The following is a 22339-nucleotide window of genomic DNA, read 5'->3' on the forward strand; positions in this document are numbered from 1 at the left end:
CTGCCAGATTGCCTTCAGAAGAGATTGCATATTCCATGTTTCTACTAGACTGTTGGAGAGTACATTTTCCCCACAGCCCAGCTGCAATGGTATTTATGGCACTTTTAAATTTTTGCCAGTGTGCTAGGCATAAAGCCATAACTCAGAGTTGAATATGAAATTTCTTGAATACTGAGGAATTCAAACTTCTTTTCTTTTCCTTACTTGTTTTCCTTTACTTTCTTCTTTTTTTGCTTTTTCTTCCTTCCTCTCTCCTTCCCTCCCATCTTTCCTTATTTTTCTTTTTTAAACATTGAGACTTGCTCTTCTGGGAATGGTCTCTTTATAACCTTTGCCTCTTTCTGGTTAGTTTGTAAGAGTTCTCTGTATATAATAGAAATTAACCTTTATCTATCATTTATCTTACAATAATTTACAGATTTATAGTGTATATGTATATTTCGTTTACATAATCTGGCAATGTACAAAATTTTAATATTCAAATATGCTAATTTTTTCTTTTATTTCTTCAAGATTTCCATTCTTGGTTTGTAAGATGTCCTTAACCTTTAGATTATATCTGTAGTATCCTAGATTTTCTTGCAAAATTTTAATTTTACTTTGTATAGTGAAGTCTTCAACTCATTAGAATTTAACTTCATAGAAGACATGAGATAGGGAGGCATTTTAATTTTAACCTTAATTTTATTGCAAATGGGAAACCAGTTGTTCTGGCATCATTTGCTAAAGAAGTCACCCTTTTCCTTTTCGAGTGAATTGCTGTCTTAAGTTACCTGGTGGTTTCTTGGGAGCTCAGCCAGCATGGTGAATGTTGGGTATAAGTTTTGTTTTCTCTCTAGCCAGCTTGAGTGAGCACAACATCCTAGGGTGTCTCTGCTTTGTTGGTTTACTCATTCATTTAACATTAGTTGGCATCTATTATGTCCTAGGCTGAAAAACATGCCCATTCTATGTCTTCTAGGTCTTTTTGGTTGAATACGAAATATAAGAAAAGTACAGGTCTTTGTCAACCAAGGAAAATAGTCCCTTAAAGTCAATTTACTGGAGACAGAGAGTCCAGATTTGAAAACAAAGAGTGGAAAACGTGATTGAGACTTTATCTTGAATAGTCGAATGAAAAGTTTTAGAGGAAGCGTATTTTCTTTTTCTTTTTTTTTTTTTTGATACTGAGTCTCACTCTGTCGCCCAGGTGGGAGGGCAGTGGAGCAATCTCGGCTCACTGCAAGCTCCGCCTCCCAGGTTCACGCCGTTCTCTTGCCTCAGCCTCCCGAGTAGCTGGGACCACAGGCGCCCGCCACAACGGCTGACTAATTTCTTTTGTATTTTTAGTAGAGACGGGGTTTTACCGTGTTAGCCAGGATGGTCTGGATCTCCTGACCTCGTGATCTTCCTGCCTCGGCCTCCCAAAGTGCTGGGATTACAGGCGTGAGCCACCACGCCCGGCCTATTTTCTTATATTTGACAAAATTGATGCTTTAATTGCAATGAAGGAGGCATTGATTTGGGCGTATCATTTTCCTATAAATTCCCTGCACTTCGTGTTTAACGTTCACAACTCTATAAAAGTAATTCAGTTTTGCAAAATATTTCAGAGCTCATTCATTCCCCCAAAGGACTCAATTCTTTTGTACACAAATAATTCTCCTTTTAAGTACCCATCAGGTAGTGTGTCATTAACTGGTCTAATTGCCATGTCTTCATGTGCCCATGGCTTCATGAGCTGTTCTCACCAATTTCACTTCCATGAAATTCACAAAATCCCATACTCTTTGCAAGATTTGCATTTCCACTTGGCACTGTTTTTCATTTACTTGCATTATGTGCACAGATGTTTTCGTGTCACCCTCAGGAAGGCTGCCTCTGAGGACCTGTTGGGGTTGGCACAGGGGAGACAAGTGCAGCTGTGACTGCAGAGGTGGATTTTGGAGATGAATGTTATAAGTGGTCAGTTCATTAGTGAACTCTTTTGGATTGTGATGGCTTCATCTCTCTACGTAACTTTGTAATAACTGTGGGGACTCCATTCATAAAGATTTGGACCATGTGAATTCCTTTATACAAAAAACTATAATCTACAAAATGGGAGAGTAATATCGCTGGAACACTCTGGGAGTTCTGAGAGGGGAGATGTTATGGCTGGGTGGGAGGCTCATGGGGAACTGGTGACATGGGTTTGCAGGAGTGGCAGGAGTCAGCTAAGCGGTTCTTGTGGGATGAGTTGGCTTTGGCTGTGTGGAGGGCATTCCAGCTAAAGGGACCAGCATGAGCAGATGCAGAGACGAAGACACAGAGCAACACATGGGTCTCCCTTCAAGGAAGGATTTGCTGTTGGGCTACCGTGGCATATGGTCAGCAGACAACCTCCAGCTGGCAGCTGGAACCACCTTTACCATTGTCAACGTCTCCCCCGGCCTGGCTTGCCCCCAGCTTCCTTTCACAAGGGTTGATACCTAAAAACAACTTCAACTGAAAACTCTATCTCAATCTCTGCTTCTGGAGACCCTAGGCCCAGGCAAGAGCAATGGGTTGGTGTGGGGGCTATGGTGGGGAATCCAGGTGGTCCAGCTCCAACAGCAGGAGTTCCTATCTGGTTCCAAGTTTTCATCATCAAGCCCATACATTCCTCAGATTGAGGGGTTCCATGGTTGATGAAAAGTATCATGTGTCATGCTTTGGGAATTTTGATCTGATTTGCCTGTGACATCAGGAGTAGACTTTTATTTTTATTTTTAAATGCCTATTTCTGTGCCTAGCTCAGACCTTTAACTGATGTCCAGGTTCATGCATTCAGCTGTGGTTGGGCTCTCTCCATCTCAAATCGTTGTGGGTTTTCCTCACCGCCTTCTCCCTGCACCCCCACCTCTGTGATGGTAGCTCTTCCTCCCCAGGTGCTCAGAGAGACATGGCCAGCTCCACTCCTCCCCTGGCACCCACCTTCTGACCGCTCAGCACCTCTGTCCCTCTGCTGTCTACACGGACCAATTCCTGCACTCTGCCTGCCTGCCTGCTCCTGTCACATCCCTACCTGGCTGCTCTCGGAGGAGGATCACACCGCAGCCCTTCCTGGTCTCCTGCTCAGCCTCCACCACAGTCTGTTCTGTTCAGCGATTCAGATCATCCATGTCCTGCACCAAGCCCGAGTCTCCAGCCTCGCTCTGTGCAGCTACAGCCTTTCCCAGGTAGACAAAAAAAAAAAGGTTTATAGCAGGAAAGGTTGTGTCCCTTGAGCTAAAACCTGGGTAGGGACAGCCTGGCCCTCTCACTTAAGCCAAACCTTGGCCTAGTGGCCAGGCCTTGGAAAGCAGGTGGTGCTGTCTCGTTTGCTTCTTACACAGTTCACGGGACATGATTCTGGCAGGACCCTTCCCCATCAGGGAGCCTCACCCCCTGTTTCACAGTGAGGAGCAGAGGCCCCTGGGGGACTTGATGGCTGGTGTGAGTCTCCAGTGAGACATGAGTAAATTACCTAATTAAGGCAGCTCCACTGAATACATTCTACATGCAGGCAATTTGTTGTTTACTTCCCACATAGACAAAGAAATGAAAATAGGAACTAAATCAACATCTCAGAAAGAAAAATTACCTTTGATGAATGAATGATAATGAAAGATTTCTTGATTATTGAAAGTGTGTGAAATGGTTCTCACCCCAAGGTCAAAAAGTTAATAGCCCCCACCCAAACCAAAGTGTCCATCATTTGTTCAGGAAAGTATTTGTTCAGCGCCTGCAACGTGCCAGGCATGTGGCTGGGCCTTATTGATGAAACAGTGGGAAAGTCAGATCAAAGGAGAACATTAATCAAATAGTCAAACAGATGACACAGATCAGAGCCCACCCGCATTTCCTGGAGTCTGACATCTTGTGAGATTCTGGTAACAACAGGCCAGGAAGGAGGCGGATGCTGTTTGTGCAAAGAAGACAGTCAGTAGATGGGACTTGTTGGCAGTTGAACCCTCACAAGGTGATGCCTCTAATGGGTTTTAGATGCTCTCTTCTGAGGCCGGGTCATCCTTGGGGGTCCTGTCCTCCCCCTGCTCTCACCCCCATGGACAGTTCTGGACTAGGCAGGAATGACTGACCATCATGCCACAGTGGGGGCAGAAGAGATAAGGTTTGGGGCTGAGTGAACAGTCCAGGGAGTTGACGAGTGTCACTGGAGGAGGGGAGAAAGTGAGGGGGTGAATGGGGAAGAGGGTGGGGCCAGCTTCCTGCCAGCTGAGGGGGGTTTTGTGGTTCTCCCTGGCAGCTTGGATTCCCATGGACAGAGCTCGGGAGGCAGGTGGCCAGAGAACTCCCACCCTACCCCGTTCCTGTGGCACAGGGAGGATACCACATGGGTTGGGATGTGTTGCCTGAATCTGGGTGGAATACTGACCATTCACTTTTTCTTCTTTGTGTGTGCCTGGATGGCAAAGGAGAGGTCTATTTTATTGCAAACTGTTGCACTCCTCTCTTCTGTGATGAGTGCATTCAACCAGAATGTCTGAGATCCGTGAACTACTTGGTAACCAACTACTCCCAATAAAATTGCTCTAGTTCTTAGGACAATTCTTGGACACATTGAAGATTCAGTAAATATCTGTGGACCCACTGAATGTGTGCCTTAGGACCCAGGCAGGGGCACTGTCAGGGGACGGTGCTGTTAGGGGATGGTGCTGAGGAGCGGGAGTGGTCTCAGCATAGGGGCTTTGGGACCCAGGGTCCCCTTCTAAGGAAGCAGGAAAAGAGGAGGCAGCTGGGGCCTGGATATTGGAACCCATGCAGAGGGTGCCCCAAATTTGATAACAAGTGCCTCCTCTCAAAGTGAGGGCTGTGGGGTGGGTGTGACTGCAGTGGTGTGTTGGTTAAAAATATTTTTAAAAACTCTTTTGGAAAAAAAATCCCAACAACCCTGATTTGTAGCAATTGCCAATTTCCCAGGTGTAAATACTCCCATCATGGCTGATTTCAAGCTGCCAAAGATGTAACCACCAATTAGCAAAGTTCCTGAACATTTCACAGTTGGCTCTCAGAGCCGGCTGCCTGCACTCCACTGGGCATAAGGGACTGTCTGGTCCCTACCAGGGGTCTCACAGTGGATGTGGGGTGGGTGCACCACGGGGCAGTGGGTGAGCCTGTATATACTGCTATGCAATGGGAAGCATTACTTGAATCACCCACAAAGTCCAACAGTTAGGACCTGGCAGATGTAGACCAATGAACACTAAAGGACTGGGACCAGCAGGGATGAGGATGAGGCAGAATTTCCCAAAGGGAATGGAGACCCTGCCAGGAGGAAAAGAGGCTCCTGTGGAGGCTCTGGAGCGCTTGAGAATTTTTGAAAATGACTTCTTTGATCGGGCTACAAAACTCAAACCTGGGGGGAAAGAGGTTGACTGCGGCTGCAATTTTATCAAAAGAATTATGTGGAAAAATGAGAACTTGATTCATTCTTTGATTAAGAATTAGGGCACAGGCCGGGCGTGGTGGCTCACGCCTGAATTCCAGCACTTTGGGAGGCTGAGGCGGGCAGAGCATGAGATCAAGAGATGGAGACCATCCCGGCCAACATGGTAAAACCCCGTCTCTATTAAAAGTACAAAAATTAGCTGGGCATGATGGCGTGTGCCTGTAGTCCCAGCTATTTGGGAGGCTGAGGCAGGAGAATCACTTGAACCTGGGAGGCAGAGATTACAGTGAGCCAAGATCATGCCACTGCACTCTAGCCCAGCGACAGAGACTCTGTCTCAAAAAAAAAAAAAAGAATTAGGACACATTTGTTTGCCACTATAACCTAAATGTTTTTGAGTAGGAGAGAAAAACTTATTTTCACCAATTTAATTTAATATTTTTTGGTAAAGTTCTAGTTAAGCTTTTTTCTTTTCTTTTCTTTTCAGAAGAGGTGGTATGTGGCTGAGAGCAGGCGCCTTGGTCTCAGGGTGACCTGATCCAGTCCTGGTGACGCCGATTTCAACACAAGCAACCTTTCTGTGCCTCCGTGTCCTCATCTGCAAAACGGGGATGGTGATTCAGTAGTGCCTACTTTTTGGAGAGTAAATGATTTAATACCACGGAGTGCTGGGAACAGCGTCTGGCCTAAAGTGAGTCCAAGGTAAATGTTTGTTAACTAAATCACAAAGCATTTGTTGTGAAACTTTGGTACTCAATTTAATTGAATTTACCTTGAATGGGCTTTTTAGTTGGGTTGCCCTGAGATAACAATGGCCTTGTTTCATTACACGTGGTCCTGGCTGGGAAGAAAAGGCACCACGGTGGGATGAGAGGGCCTTTGGGGGACCTGACATGGGCCAGGAGGTGATGGGGACACAGGAGAATCCCCCAAGGAGGTGACATTCATCTAAGACCTGACAGGTGACGAGGCTCCTGGAGGTAACTGGGTGAGGATCAGGGTGGGGGTGGGGGAACATTCCAGGAGGAAGGGCCAGCATGTGCCAAGGCCCTGAGGTTCTGGGAAGCCTGATTTGTCCAAGGCCAACAGAGAGGCCAGTGTGGCCATGACTGAGTGGACACAGTGATGAGTGGTGGGAGGTGGGATTGGAGGGGATCAGGGATCTGTGGGAGTTTGGACGCCATCCTGAGGGCCAAGGGCAGCCTCTGTGGTGTGATGGGTGATGGGTCCTATCTTTCCCTTTGGACATCCCCACGGGAAGGCCTCCTTGAGTAGGGCTGATCCTTTCCTCCTCATTCCCACTGTGGCCTGTTTCACAGGTAACAACCTGGGTGGGAGGGGAGACCTCTGTTTTAGGGCTTTGGTCACATCTCAGGAGAAAATCTGAGAAGACTGATTTTCAGGAAATGCTTGGCTGGGAACTTTGCCATGGGAAACGGGGGTCTGAGAGCCAGGTCAACAATGTGGTCTTGTACTCGCGACTGAACCAGAGGCAGGGCAGCCAGGAGAAGCCCCAGGACTCGCCTGAGATACACGGGCCTATGCAGGGACCCGTCAAGGGGTCAGAATGCAGGCGCCTGGCTTTGGGAGCATCCAGCGAGAAGCAGCCCCAGCCGGGAAGTGCAGATTTCACTGGAGCTGTAGGTTTTCATGAGGAACCTGGGGGTCACTCAGGCATCTCTCTGCAAATAGCTGCCTGCCCATGGTGAACATCCGGTGGCAGGGTCCTGGGGCTTCTCCTGGCTGCCCTGCCTCCAGTTCAGTACCAAGAACAGGATGGTGTCACTGACCTTGCTCTCATACCCCCGCTTCCCACAATAGTTTCCAGCCTGCGTGCAAAGTGCTAATAACCACACTGTTGAAATTCCTCAGGGGTGAGCACAAGTCTCTCTGTTTCATCTGTGCCTATCGTAGATGCATTAACTATTTCATGAAGTAACACAAGTAGCATTTAGAGTAAAACATTTAACTAAAAATAGGTGAAACAGTGAAATTCAATGACAAGGATGCTCAAGAATAATTAAGAGGCCAACACAGGACTTCATTTCAAGGAGATTCTCACTCCTAAGCCTGTTGCTTTTCCCTGCACGGCCCAGGCAAGACCAGATTTTCCAGCAGGAAGACCAGATTGTCTTAATTAAATCTTATTTGTCAAGAAGGCAAGAGGTATTTGTGTTTCCTTGGGCTCCCATTGTTATAAACATTGCGACGTTTTTTCTGAAAAACCTTCTTTTCTGCTCTGAGGAGCTGATTGTTGCTGTTTTTCTCTCTTCCATTGTGAGGAGGAAATGCTACACGTTCTTTGTCAGGTAATCAATTATCCTCCTTAAAGGGTCCCTGAAGTCGTCATCTGAAAATTATGGCTGTGAAAAATAATAAAATGCCCACTGTAACTTAATTGTTGCATGTCAGAGTGAGTTTCTCTCCCGCAGAGTCATAGAGCCTGTAAATCGCCTATGGTAATGACCTCTGGTTCCAAATGCAGTCACTGGTCTCTGCAAAGACAGACACTGTCTGTCACTTCTGCGGTGTCACTGTTGACACTGTGTCTCTTTTAGCTTCTGGGAAGTCCCGTAACGATCTTGCAGTTAGCAATGCATCCTTCCCTCTCTTCCAACTCCAATTGCTCTAATTTATGTCCCTTGACAACACTCACACTAAGCACACCATGTGTACCACTGTATGGGGAAGGAAGTTCTCAGGTTCAAAATCTCAGGCAGATAAACAACACAACTTCAAGTTCACGGACATCCTAAGCAATCAACATCAACTACCCCGCCAAGAAAGCAAGACCTTTTTATTGTTGGCAAGTAGCAGGTAATTGATGAGCTTGTCAGCATGATCTGTGGTCCCTGATCTGTATCAATATGAAATAAGAAACCATTTAAGAGGCGTTAGGAAAACATGGCAGGCCCCCCTCCTCCTCCTCCTACCATTTGACATTGACTTATTCACGTATGAAATTGACTCTTTGTGATGGTGAAGTGTTAAAGACCCTGTGTAGTCAAATTACTATCATGGAACCAGCGAGTGAAAACAGGTTACTAAATGTCCCTGGTTCCTCTTCATTCAAACAGGTAGAAGAAAACAAACAGAAGGCTTAGATGCAAATGTGCATTGATGCCCAGTTGTTCATGAGAAATGATATATACCAAGAAAGGGAAAGCTGGGTGGTGCCCAAGATAATTCAGGTTAAAAAGGCTTTTATCAGAAGATCAGAGACATCCAGGCACAGCTTGAAGATGCAGCCATAGTCGATCCATCATGTCTTCTTGTGAATGAACCTTAAGTTTCATGCCAACACAGAGACACACTAAGTGTCCCTGTGACATTCAGTGGAAATACTGAAGCATCATTGAAATTCCTTGAGGCAAGGTTCACTTGTTCAGGTCCCAAGATCTTTTCTGAGAGCTGGACAGAAAAGGTCCAGCTCCTTCACTGGGCTTCAGTTCCCTTATTTAAAACTACACATTCCTTTGAACATTCCTTGTTTGTTGCCCAATGCGAGATAATGGAGAGGTGGTAGAAAAGTTGAACCTGTTTCTTCTGATGTTCCCAGAAGAAAAATCTTGATCTCAGGGCATCCTAAGAAGTGTCCTGGGGAGAATGTCCTTGATGTTATGAATGTATTGGGTAGGAATCACAGCCTCTAATGGAAAGTCAAACTTTCAGACTCACCAAAAGTTCCAAAAAGAGGGCTCTGAAGTGCATGTGGGATCTTCATGTCTTTTTGCAAGTACATTATTCATTCATTCCCAAGGCATTTGGCCATTCCACTGTAATTCACAGTTAGTTGGTTAATTGCTGCTGTAGACCCCAACATTCAGATATCCTTCTTCTTTGCAAGCAGAGCCCTGATTTTACTCAGATATTGGGAAGCAATGTGCTCTCTAACACCAGGGAGTGGATTACCATTGGTCTGAGCCCATGGTGGCAATCTCATTTACTTTTAGTGATTGGCTTGTTGGGGGACATGTGAGTCAAGGCTAGTCAATGAGATATAATTTGGGAGTCTTTTGGTAGGGCCTTCTGGGCTCTCTAATTTAAGGGGATCCTCTGGGTTCTCTAATTTAAGGGAATCTCTTTTCTATCTTCTTTATTCTGGTCATGACTCTGAGTGGATGTCATGGCAGGTGAGATGGCAACCGTCTTGTCTCTATGAGGGCACAAGACAGAGGAGAAAGCTGCCGCACAGAGGACAGGAGAGCAGAGCTACGGGGCATCAGCAGCAAGTGGCTAAGGTGACCAGCAGGGGACTTGTCGATGTGTGGCTCTCAGACTTTTCCTTATTGCTGTAAGCATTTTACTCTGAGAAGGACCAGCTCTTCCCACACTCCACTACTTCATCTATAAGCCGAGAGGTGCCTGGGAGTCCCTTGGCCTCCACATGAGGCCACCCCTTCCCTGGCCTACACCTCAATTGACAGGGAGTGATAGGAAGCCCCACAGTGCTGCATGAGCCTGGAAAGACCCTCACATTTCTGCCCCTAAATACACACCTTCCTTAGCACATTTCACCCTGAGAGCATGGAGTTAATCGTGGGATGCCTTCTATCCCTGTTGAAGTCCATCTCCTCCTGGATCCCAGGGCTCCTGGGTCATCCTTTATCTCCTGGACTCTCAGCCCCACATGACCCAGTGGGAAATGAGGCCAAAGTTCTATTTCTCTGGCCCTTCCTGCCCTGTTTCTGTGTCAGTTTCCTTTACAGCATTGTCACCGTCTGACTCAGTCTTTCCCGGGGATACTGGAGGAGATCATCTTAGCCCAGACCTCCTCACCCAGAGCCGAAGGTCAACCACAAGAGTCAGTGCCTTTGGGGTAGATGCAGTCCCAAGGGTCCAGGGTGGGGAAACAGGAAGCGAGGTGAGGAGGTTGGGAAGTGATGACTGAGCTGGTGACAGCCTCCCAGAGACCCAGCTGGTCACCAGGTCACGTAGACCATCTCCAGACAAGGTGTGCAGAAACGCCCCATATGAGGATGGTTGGGAGGGGCCATTTATAGCTAATCTCTCTTTTCTCCTCTCCCTCAAGGGTCCAGGTTTGCTCTTCAGGGAGTCATCTCTTTCTTAACACCAGGGTGCATCACCCATTCCCTTGGCGGCTGCTGGGGAAGCCAGATCCCACGCTCATCTTTGTGGCACCTTAGCTGAATCCAGAATTGGTGGAGGATCCAGAATCTTGGGGAGTTGGTCTCAGGACATGTGTGGTGTAAGGCCTGAAATTGAGGTGCAGTGTTAAGTAGGGCCTTGATGTCTTTGAGCTTCACAGGATTGCAGAGGCCTAACCACTAGTTTCCTTCCCTCACTGATATGCCCCCAGCTAGTTCCCTTCCCTCACCGATATGCCCCCAGCTCAGTGGGAAAGGCTCCCACCTGGCAGGTTCCCTGTCAACTGGAGCAGCCGCATTCTACCTGGTCCTCAGCTTAACTGCCTTCGCCTCCCTGCCCACAGGAACCAGGGGCACCTCACCCCCTGTTACTTCAAGGTTTGCTTCCCCCAGCCCCTCCTGTTCTCTCTGTTCCTAGGCGCACCTCCTGTGCCTCTGCAGGGTGCGTGTTGTCCTCCCCTGTGGGCTGTGAGTGTTTGTGACTGACCTGCTGCCCATCTCATCTGTCCAGCACTGGGTGTCGTGTGCTCGGCCATCTCATACTATTTAGGGTGAGGATGCCTCCCTCACCCACAGGGTGAGCAGGAGGCAGTTGGAACACAGTGGCATCCTGTGGACCTGCACTGAGTCAGTTCCTGCAGTAGAAGTTGGGGAAACCTGAGGTGACGTGCTGCACGGGTCTTATACACAGCCCGGATGGTTTGCATCTTACTTGCTTGCCAGTTTCTCTCTAGTGGAAAATATATTTCTTAAGGGCATAAATTTGAGGCTGCGTTTTTCTGCTGCCACAGCTGAAGTACCTGTAAGATTTCTGGCACATAGTAAGCCTTCAGTAAGTATCTATGGAATGAATAAATAAATAAACCAATGCATTCACTAAATAACCCTGGGTGGGAAAGAATGAAGATGTGATTATTAAGGCTAGGTGTATTAGGGCTCTCTAGAGAAACAGAACAGATAGGCTGGGTGTGGTGGCACATGCCTGTAAACCCAGCACTTAGGGAGGCCAAGGTGGGTGGATCGCTTGAGGTTAGGAGTTTGAGACCAGCCTGGCTAACATGGTGAAACCCTGTCTCTACTAAAAATACAAAAATTAGCCAGGTGTGGTGGCACATGCTTGTAATCCCAGCAACCCAGGAGGCTGAGGCAGGAGAATGGCTTGAACACAGGAGGCAGAGGTTGCAGTGAGCCAAGATTGTGCCATTGCACTCCAGTCTGGGTGACACAGTGAGACTCTCTCTCAAAAAAAAAGAAAAAGAAAAAAAGAAAAAAAGCCAGGTGCTGTGGTTCATGCCTGTAATCCTAGCACTTCGGGAGGTCGAGGTGTGGATCATGAGGTCAAGAGATTGAGACCATCTTGGCCAACATGGTGAAACCCTGTCTGTAGTAAAAATACAAAAATTAGCTGGACTTGGTGGCACAAGCCTGTAGTCCCAGATACTCAGGAGGCTGAGACAGAAGAATTGCTTGAACTTGGGAGGTGGACGTTGCAATGAGCTGCAATCACGCCACTGCACTCCAGCCTGGCAACAGAGTAAGACTCCATCTCCAAAAAAAAAAAGAAAAAGAAAAAGAAAAAGAAACAGAACAGACGTCTATATCTATATCTATATTTATTATGAGAATGAGCCTATGTGATTATGGAGGCTGAGAAGTCTTGTGACTTCCCAGCTGCAATATGGAAAAACCAGGAAGGCTGGTGGTAGAATTCACTCCAAGTCCCAAGGTCTGAGAACCAGGAGAACCAGAAGCACTCGTGTCTGAGGTCAGGATAAGGTGGATGTCCCAGCTTAAACAGAGCGTGAATTGGCCTTTCCTCTACTAGTTTGTTCTATTGTTTTATCCAGGCCCTGGATGAATGGAAGGATGAATGGAGGGGTATCAATCCACACTGGCGAGGGTGGAGCTTCCCTACTCAGTCTACTGATTCAAATGCTCATCTCTTCCAAAAACGTCCTCACAGAACTACCTAGCATAATGTTTTACCAGCTCTCTGGGCATCCTGTAGTCTATTCATGTTGACATATAAAATTAACCACTACACTAGGTTATGTGGGAAAAGTTGTCAATATTTCATTCCTTTTTTATGATCTTGAGGAAGACAATGTGGAGGGAGAACCTTCAGGTCTTCAGGGAACCACAGCTTCTCCCCACTCTCTGTTTCTCCCCAAAGTGGTGATGGAGTGGACAGGTGGATGGTGACAATCTTTCTCCTTCCTCCTCTCCCTGTCCCTGCACTAACCCCAGCCTCCTCCCTCTGTCATGGGAACCAACTTTCATGGCTGCAGCCTTGGGTCCAACACTTTAGCCCGTTGCATTTCTTCCAACACTTAAGGTCAACGTTTTAGGGTAGGAATGAGTATGCAGTGCACCTGCCTGCTCTTCTGTGAGCTTTGGAGTAGCCTGAAAGAAGTGGGAGCCTCTCTGCTGAGCACATTTTCCATGCGGGGCAGCAAATTCTTCCTTAAAAGGGGATCGGTGCAGCACATCTCCACGTCTGCCACTGACTGGAGATGGTCCCCAGGAAGCTGAGGTCATGCAGAGGCTTGACCGCCAACCAGCTGTGTGTGAACACATCAGAACACTTTGCAATCTGTCTCTGGTCTATCAAATGGAGAGAACACTGAATTTCATTGATTCTAAGACGCACCTTTTCCCCATGTTAATATCTCTCTAGTCTGGTTATATCACATAATTGATGGGATCTGATCACGTGTCAGAATTTAATTGTCAATGTGTTTTCTTTCTCAGTGGTACACAGTACAATGATGCATCATGCAGTCAATCTGGTCTTAGATGTGTGACTTGCGGGATCACTCCCATTGGCCAACCATTATGAAGGTCAGATGAAGCAACAGGGTGTGACAGGCCTTTGCAAATTATAAAATGCCCCACAGTCACTCATCCAGGCTCTACCTGGGGCAAATTCCTTAATAGCATTTTTCCTCCCCAGGTCTCATGTGCCTCATCCTTTCCCAAGTACGATGGACTGGACATGATGTTGATATTTGCTCTACTGGGTGATGGGTGGAGGTGATGTCTCCAGAAACCCAGGACCCAGGAGCGCCACCAGGCCTCTGTGAACAGAGTTCAGATGCAACGGAGACAAAGCCCCTGGGTGAGATGGTCCCAGGCCTCCTTCCAGATCTGACATTCTAGGGCCCAGGAAAGGTATTTCTCTGAGGTCTTGAGGGAGAGAGGCTGGTGAGGCTGGCACTGCACACCGCAAGCCACACTAATGCCCAGCCCCAAGCTCACTGCTCTGGGAGGTCTGCAGCAAGGGACACATCCTCACAGCTGCCGGCCTCTGTGTGGCTCATCAGGGCATGAGGGAAAGACCCTGTAGAGCCCAGCCGGAGGCATGATTGTCTTAAGGCAGGAGGCTGCTGCAGAAAGAATGGAAATCTCGGAGACTCCATGTCTAAGAAATGTCAGCAGCGAGAAGTGTACGTGCTGGCCGTGTCTGCACAGGGCAAATGGCAGCAAGTGCTATGGTCCTGATATAGTCTTACAGGGAATCTAAAGGATGGGCCACAGGAGAATGGGAAGCCCAGCTGGGCGCCCGGGGCCAGCTGTGTCCACAAGACTCACTGTTCTGAGCTCTGGGCATCGAGTACAGTGCTGGAGCCACCACGGAGACCAAACCTGTGCAGATGACCCATCAGGGTCATCTGGAGGCATTTGCACCCATCAGCCTTAACTGCTAGCTTGCCACTCTCAGAACCTGTAGCTTTCACATTTCCTAAGTAAAAAATCACTTTTGTCATAAAAGAAATAAATATTCATTGTAAAAGCAAATAATCCCGAGTACTGCCTTGCCACATGTCACCTGGAGTTTAGGTGGCGGCGTGGACCTGCCTGTCACATGCGGAGATCTGTCAAGCATTTCTGCCCACACCTGCTCTATGAAGAGCTGAGCCATGAGCCCAGCATTCAAGGCTCCCTGTGTTCCCGGCCCAAGTGACAGATAGGGGGACAGAAATCATTTCCTGCTGCTGTGACCCACTTCCCCTCCCTGATGCTGCCTGACTTATTTTTGGGAATTCCCCTCCCATGTGGGACAGTTGCAGGAGGAGGGGATTGCTGGTAACGTTTCCCTAGGGAAGCTGAGGGTGCAACCCTGCCTCCCGATGTGGGTTTCCTGAGGGATGAGCCCTGGCCTAAGTGACCCCTCACATGCGCTTTCCTGGGACTTTGAGTTTTGAGCAAGTGAGGGAAAGAAGCGGGGGGGATCCCTTGTCCCAGGGGTAGCATCCTGACCGTCCAGTTCTGGGTGGGGGCTGTCTCTTGGTGGATTCTGTGGTTCCTTCCACTGTTCCCCACCCTCATCTACTCTGGGAGGCTGGAGACCCTCCTGATGGAGCCTTTTCTCCTCACGCTTTTCAGGCGCATCCTTGTTACTTATGGCTGAGACCCTTGACTGCACTGCAGTTAGCCCAGCCCTCCAGGTGAGGACAACTTTGGATTCCCATGCTCCTGCTGCCAGAAGATATGAGACCCCTCCCATGCCAGCTCTTATAGGATCCCTCCTCTGAATCTCTGGAATCTTCCCTCTGGGAGAAAATGAGGGGTCTCAGTGAGGTGACCTTTGGTCTTGCCTGGAAACAGCCACTCAGGGCAGCTGCAGGGGAGGACGGGAACCTGGGACCAAGACACGGGCCATCTAAAGGAAGTCAGTGGTGGGAGGTGGGTCCAGGCTCAGAAGGGCAGAACCAGACCTGGGAAGCCATCAAGAAATGTGGCTGTCACTCTGCCCCTCTCCTCAGAGCCTCTCACGTGCTCCCTGGCCAGTTACTTCATTCTTTTCTTCTTTTTGCCTCCCTGATGACGTGGCTGAAAATCGCAGCCCCCACGGTCCCCAGATGTGCATTTCTTTAGTTCAGTGCCTTAAAGAGATTCTGATTGGCCCCTAGGTCGGAGGACTCTACCCCTTCCAGTCTGCTGTGGACAGGAGTCAGGTCACAGAGGGCAGCTGCAGGCCACGCCTGGGAGTGTGAGGAGGCTGTTGTCTGAGAAGGATGTAAGGGCTGGGCATGTGTTCCCAAAGCCATCCCTCAAGAGACCTGGGATTGTCCCCCTTGCTGGGGAGGATGATGGGCCAGCGATGTTTAGAACTTCCACCCGAAATGGCTGAACGAACTAACTCACCCCCATATGGGGGAAATCTACAAACTACTTTTTAATGAATGGCCTCTTCAGAAACTGCTCTAGGGGAAAAGATGACTCTGGTTCTTGCAGCCAAAGTCTGTTTCCCTTTGTACAAAGACTGATTTGTAACACTCACCATAAGCCATTCATTTTACTTTCGGGGAATGAACTCCAGAAGAAGTTCTCTTTCGCAAGCCTATCAAATAATAGGTGATTTTGAGCAAGAGCTTTCATAAGCAGTGTGTCAGGCTAACCCACAGTAATGTGAGACATTTAGAAAATAATTTGATTCTCTCTCTTACTTCTGCCGCCCCAGCGAATGGCATGACTGTGAAAAGTGTGACGGGGATGATGACTTCAGAGGCAAGGTTCCCTCTTCCCGGAGAGAAGCCACGCAGTCTGACTTCTCCCAATCAGACCACATTTTTTATTTTCTTGCTCTCCTTTTATACCGAGGCACTTTGTTTCTTCATTTCATTTTGATTTTTGAGATATAAATCAAAATTCACATACAACTCACACTTTAACAGTATAAAATTCAGTATTTTTTAGTATTCGAAAGGTAATGCAACCCTCACCAATATCCAGTCCCAGAATATTGTCACTGCGGAAAAGAAACCCTGTACCCATTAGCAGTCCTTCCCCAACTGTCCTAAGGAATTACTGATTTATTTTCTGTCTCTATGGACTTGGCTGTTGTGGACATTTCATAAATGGGACCATATACTATGTGATCTTTTGTGTCTGGCTTTTTTCACTTGTTATAATGTTCTCAAGGTTCATTCACACTGTAGCATGAATCAGCATTTCATTCCTTTTTATGGCTGAATAGCATTCCATTGAATGGATAACTCTTTTGTTTTTGTTTTGTTTTGTTTTTTTGATATAGAGCCTTGTTCTGTCACCCAGGCCGGAGTACAGTGGCATAATCTCAGCTCACTGCAACCTCCACCTCCTGGGTTCAAATGATTTTCATGCCTCAGCCCCCTGAGTAGCTAGGATCACAGGCATATGCCACTACACACTGCTGATTTTTTTATTTTTAGTAGAGACGGGTTTTCACCATGTCACCTAGGTTGGTCTCGAACTCCTGGCATCAAGTGATCTGCCCCACCTCAGCCTCCCAAAATGCTGGGATTACAGGCATGAGCCACCACTCCCAGCCTACTCTTTTGGTTTTAAGTGAGAAGCAATTCAAATTACCTTAAACAAACAAACAAACAAACAAAAGAATGTTAGGCCTCACATCACTGAAGAGTCCAGAGGTGTGGCTGGCAGATACCAAAACGATTCCCAATGACCCTCTTCCTTATAAAGCCTCTTCCCCTTGAGTGTGGGTGGAGCGGGAGCTTGTGAATAGGCTACTACTCCTGTGACATCATATGACACTGGGGATTGTGCAGATCTAATTAAGGCTATTAGTTGACTGACTTTGAGCTAATCAGAAGGCAGATTAGCAAGTGAACCTGACCTAATCATGCTAGCTGTTTAATTCTGGGCCTAGAGATTGGAGATAGAAGTTAGGAATTCAAATCACAAGAGTTATTCAAAATGCCATTGGCTTAAAAATGGGGGAGTGACCTGGCGTGGTGGCTCAAGCCTGTAATCCCAGCACTTTGGGAGGCTGAGGCAGGCAGATCACAGGTCAAAAGATCAAGACCATCCTGGCCAAAATGGTGAAACCCTGTCTCTACTAAAAACACAAAAATTAGCTAGGCATGGTGGCATGAGCCTGTAATCTCAGCTACTCAGAACGCTAAGGCAGGAGAGTTGCTTGAACCCGAGAGGCAGAGATTGCAATGAGCCGAGATCACGCCACTGCACTCCAGCCTGGCAACAAAGTGAGACTTGTCTCAAAAAAAAAAAAAAAAACAACTGGAGGGGCCTGAATGCCAAAGACTCAGGAGGCTTCTAGGAGCCGAGAGTGGTTCCTGTTGGACATCTGGCCCGAAGATGGGAGTTTGGGAACCTTAGCTTTTCATGTTTTGTTTTGTTTCTCTGCACTCTCATGTTTATTGCAGCAGTATTCACAAGAGCCAAAATATGGAATCAACCTAAGTGCCTGTCAGTGGGTGAATGGGTTTTAAAAAGTCTTATACACACAATGGGTTATTATTCAGCCATAAAGAAGAATGATGTCATGTCATTTGCGGCAACATGGATGGAGCTACGGGCCATCATTTTAAGTGAAATAAGCCAAGCACAGAAAGACAAATATCACATGTTCTCACTCCCACGTGGGAGCCACAAAGGTGGATCTCATAAAAATAGAAAGTAGATTGGTGTCTACCAGAGGCTGGAAAGGGTAGGGGGTGGGGGCATGAAAGGAAGTTGATTGATGGGTATGAATGCATAGTCATAGAAGAAATATTTAGTATTGTATAGATCAGTAGGGTAACTACACTTTACAATAATCTATCGTACATTTCAGAATACCTGGAAGGAAGAGCCTTCGTCTTGTAACCAAATGGAATTAAACTGTGTCAACAACAGGAACTAGCTTGGAAGCAGATTTTGCCCCTGAGTCAATAAGAACTCAACATCTTGATCTCAGCCTTGTGGGACTCTGAGCAGAACCCAGTACTGGTGGGCCAAACTTCTCATCTACAGAATTATGAGCTAATAAATAGGTGCAGTTTTGAGCCACTAAGTGCATGGTAATTTGACACAAGAATAGAAAACTAACACAAAAGGCCAGCTGCCTTCAGGTACTGCTCCATCCGGGTGCTCAGATGACATTGCGAGGTCTCCCTGTCTCTGTGACTCTCCAGGCTCGTTTGTTTAGTTGGTGCATTTGGAGGATGGCCCTCTCCTTGTGATGATGCCTCCAGGAGCCCCTCTTCCTTCTCCCAGCTTCCCTATCCCAGGGGAAAGGGAGCCTCTTTTATCATTCATAAAACAGCCCTTGGATCGAATTTCATTTGAAGGGTGATTCTCATGAGCTCCTCCCTGAACCAACTGCTTCAGCCAAGGCTGAACCCTGCACTGAATGAGCAGGGCTGGGTCCACCCCACCCATGGATGGAGAGCTGGGGAGGAGTGGCTTTTCCAAAGGGGACTCAGGACCCAGAAAAAGCAGCAGGTGCTGGGTGGGAACACCAGGGGTGTCCCCCACATTCATGCATCTGTCTCTCCTGCAACTCATGGGGCACAGCCTGTGCCACCCCCTCTGTCCTGGAAGACTCAGTGCCCATCCTCCATAACTCCAGGATGGAGCTGGCCCTCCCAGAGCCCTCACCATGGGTTGTGGAGAATGGCGTGTTGAAGGGACAATGATTCAAGTCCTGATTAGACATCTGGTTGGACCCCTTACACTGGATATCTCCTCGTCCTCGTCAGCCGTGACTGACTCTTCCTTGTCATTCCTGAGATGGTGGAAGGAAGATTTTTGGAGCATCTGGGAAGGGTCTGGTGAAATGGCTCTACTCTAGACTTTTTGAAAAACTAAAAAATCTCTTTAGGGTCTTAGAGACCCATGAAAGGGAATGACTTCAGTGTAACTGGATGAAGACAAACTTAGGGACTTCGTTGCCCCTGCAGAGCTGGGTCTCGAAGCTTTCATGGAGTGCACAGGTGAATATGCAGGCTCTGGAGTCAGACCCCATGGGCTCAGGTCCCAGCTCTGCCTCTTACAGCTCTGCAATCTTGTCTAAGTTACTTTGGCTGTGCCTCAGTTTCTTCATCTGTAAAATGGATCAGATAATAATGCCCACCTCAAAGTGTGGGTGTGAGGATGAAATGAGCTAACATGTGCTTAGTATGGCACATAGTGAGTGCCTGCTGAATGTGACTAGCCACTAATGCTATCTGAGTGTGCATTTCCCCTGAGATATTTAATATTTATGTCCATTTCAAAGATCAGGAGACTGTGACCAAATGTTCAGTACTTCTGGAAAATACTTCCATTTATGCTGTCTCCAAACTGGCAGCATTAGGAATAAAAGAGGAGATAAATTAGATCGTCCATGATGATTTGCTCTGAACGCCCTCCTCAGGAGCTCTTTACAGCATCACCTCCTAATGTACAGTGAAAATGTGCTTGGTTGTGTCCTAGCCAAGCCTAGGTAAACAAGGGAACTAACCTACTAGGTTATTGGTCTAAGCATCTCATAATCTACTAGGTAGGACACAAGATGTTCTATCTGTGCTGTTTCTTTTACTGTTATGTCAACCTTTTCGGTATCACATGCATTTTGTGGATGAGTAAACTGAGGTCCAGAGAAGTTAAGTAATTTGCCCAAGGTCACACAGAAAGTATCAGAGCTAGATTTGAATCTATGATGGTGTGCTTCCAAGGGCCAGATGATTTCAGCTGTACCTCAGTTTTACTTTTTCCCAGAGAAACAAGAGAGAAGCTGAGGGCACCATCTGTGGTGGATTCATGCTGTGGGATCACTGAATAGTGTCTATATTTGTATTAAGGAGTCATTTTGAAAGAACATTTCTAAGGCCCTCCAATCCGCGGCCCAGTATTTTACCATCATTTGTCCTCAAATGCATTGGGAACCATGTATTCACTCTACATGGTTTAAGAGGGACCATGGCATTGGCCTTTCCTTGTTTCTCAGAATCCTTATTTCATCTCCTCATTTTGCTCCTTTCTCCACAATGTTCTTTTCAAGACTTTGACCTTGAGCCAGAATTAGGTGATAGGTTACATTGTCAGTGGCTGAATGTCTTAGGTTTTCTAAGGCAGTCCTGCTTGTCAACCTTCTGTTCTCAGCACATTTCTGATCCGGAGACCCATGTTGCCTTGGTTATAGCTGGTGGCTTTGGTGACTGCAGAACCACTGCTCTGGAGCCATTCACTTCACAGGAAGGTTGACTCCACCCTGAGTCCCACAGGCCTCTACTGTACCCACACCCCATTGTGTTGGTGTGGTCAAAGAAGAGAAGGAGAGAGAAGCTTCCGCAGAGATCTTGCAATGCTCCTCACAAGTGTTCTTTTTGTTTTTAGAGATGGAGTCTCTCTTTGTCGCCCAGGCTGGAGTGCAGTGGCATGATCTCGGTTCACTGCAACTTCTACTTCCCAGGTTCAAGTGATTCTCCTGCCTCAGTCACCCAAGTAGCTGGGATTGCAGGTGCCTGCCACCATGCCCAGCTAATTTTTGTAGTTTTAGTGGAGACAGGGTTTTGCCATGTTGACCAGGCTTGTCTCGAACTCTGACCACAGGTGATCCACCCACTTCGGCCTCCCAAAGTGTTGGGATTACAGGCATGAGCCACCACTCCCGGCCACAAGGGTTCTTGTCTTTGCTTGTCTCTGCTTTTATCTCTGGGGAAATATCACATTCACTTTCCATCTTCGTGGACTTGTACCTGTAATATGACTACAGTCTATGCTTTCTAGAATTTTCTGAAATCCCCCATGAAATGATGTTTTTCATGGCAGAGGTTGTGTCTTCAGTGTATCCTAACAGGGCTTGATCTGGAACCTCACCCAGAGTAAGCGTGGATTTGAAGCACCAGGGTCTTGGAGATCTTGGAGCGGCTTGGTCTTCTTAGCCAGGCCTGTGTGGTGGGGATGCCGAGGGGAGGAATGATTGATGGGAGAGATCGCATGACAGCACAGAACACTCTCCTGGGGCTAAAACAACGTCAGGGTCTGCTGTTGCAGGCTGGCCAGCCTGGTGGGCATATAGATTTGGTGGGAAATTTTTGTCAGAGTCATTAACCTTTTTCTCTTCTTGTTTTCCCCTTTTCTTCCATTTTAAGCAGGGAGGCAGTCTTGTTAATGTCAGAAGTTAGGATTTGGGGTGATGTGAAAGTTAACATTATTGTTTAGCAGATAGTCAATCCCCTCACTCTCTGACTATGGGGTAAAAAACTCATCCCTGCCCCACTGATGTTGGGCTTGGCCGAGTGACTTGCTTTGGCCAAAAGAATATGAATGCAAGAGCTGTGAGCAGAGGCACTGAGTGCACTGTCACAAGAAGCATGTGTCCTACAGAGCTGCTGACCCTTGTGCCTGGGTCTAGAAAAAGTAATGTATTGCGAATCCAAGCCCAACTTGTAGCCTGGAGCAGAGCTGCTCTTAGACCACCCCAGATCATCCAAACCTTAGTCACCCTGCAGACTCTCAGAGTGAGAACAGAAGCTCATGTTATAAGTCATTGAGTTTGGGTGACGGTGTGTTATGCCCCACTGTTGTGACAACAGAAGACTGATATAGGTAGTGTCTGCTGGGAGGAACTAGGTGGCAACGGCAAGTGAGTCAAAGAAGGCCAAAGTTATTGGCTTTTGCAAAAACCCTGAACCAGTGAGGAGATTTGCCCAAGTGTCCAGAAGGGTGGGAGCCTTTGACCAGCAGCTAGGTGGGCCGAGGAGCTTTGTGCAGAGCTTCGCAGGCTTGCTAAAGTCTGTGTTTGGACAGTGGTGGAGACTTGTGTTGCATTCCCGAGAGTGTCAGGAGGTATTGCCAGTCTTGGGCCTGAGATGGAACAGCCTGTACCGCCCAAGGAACCCCTGTTTGTGAGGGATTGGTCTAAGCATCTCCTATGGCCTTACTGTACCTTATGAGCAGGTGGGTGCTGTCACTGGACAGATGAGGAAACTGAAGCGTAGAGTGTTTAATCACTGCTCAGTGTCACACAAGGGGTAGGTGGCAACATGTGGTATGGAGTCTAGGCAGTCCGCTTCTGGAAGCTGTGCTCATCATGCTACACTGCCTGCCCCAGTGCACCTGAGGGACTGCA

The 22339-nt window shown here is 47.5% G+C and overlaps 1 long non-coding RNA gene across 1 annotated transcript in view; it reads left to right on the forward strand.

Moving 5' to 3' along the window:
* LOC105489018 (uncharacterized) overlaps positions 1-14334 on the forward strand; it is a 37601-nt gene extending 23267 nt beyond the window's left edge. Inside the window, exons 2-4 of the long non-coding RNA XR_011623451.1 lie at positions 2889-3179; positions 5877-6091; positions 13451-14334. This is a non-coding gene — a long non-coding RNA (uncharacterized lncRNA). The remainder of the gene's footprint in view (positions 1-2888; positions 3180-5876; positions 6092-13450) is intronic.
* Positions 14335-22339: the final 8005 nt, after the last annotated feature.

This window comes from Macaca nemestrina, chromosome 5 (genome assembly GCF_043159975.1).
Source record: "Macaca nemestrina isolate mMacNem1 chromosome 5, mMacNem.hap1, whole genome shotgun sequence".
In the NCBI taxonomy this organism is placed as follows: domain Eukaryota; kingdom Metazoa; phylum Chordata; class Mammalia; order Primates; family Cercopithecidae; genus Macaca; species Macaca nemestrina.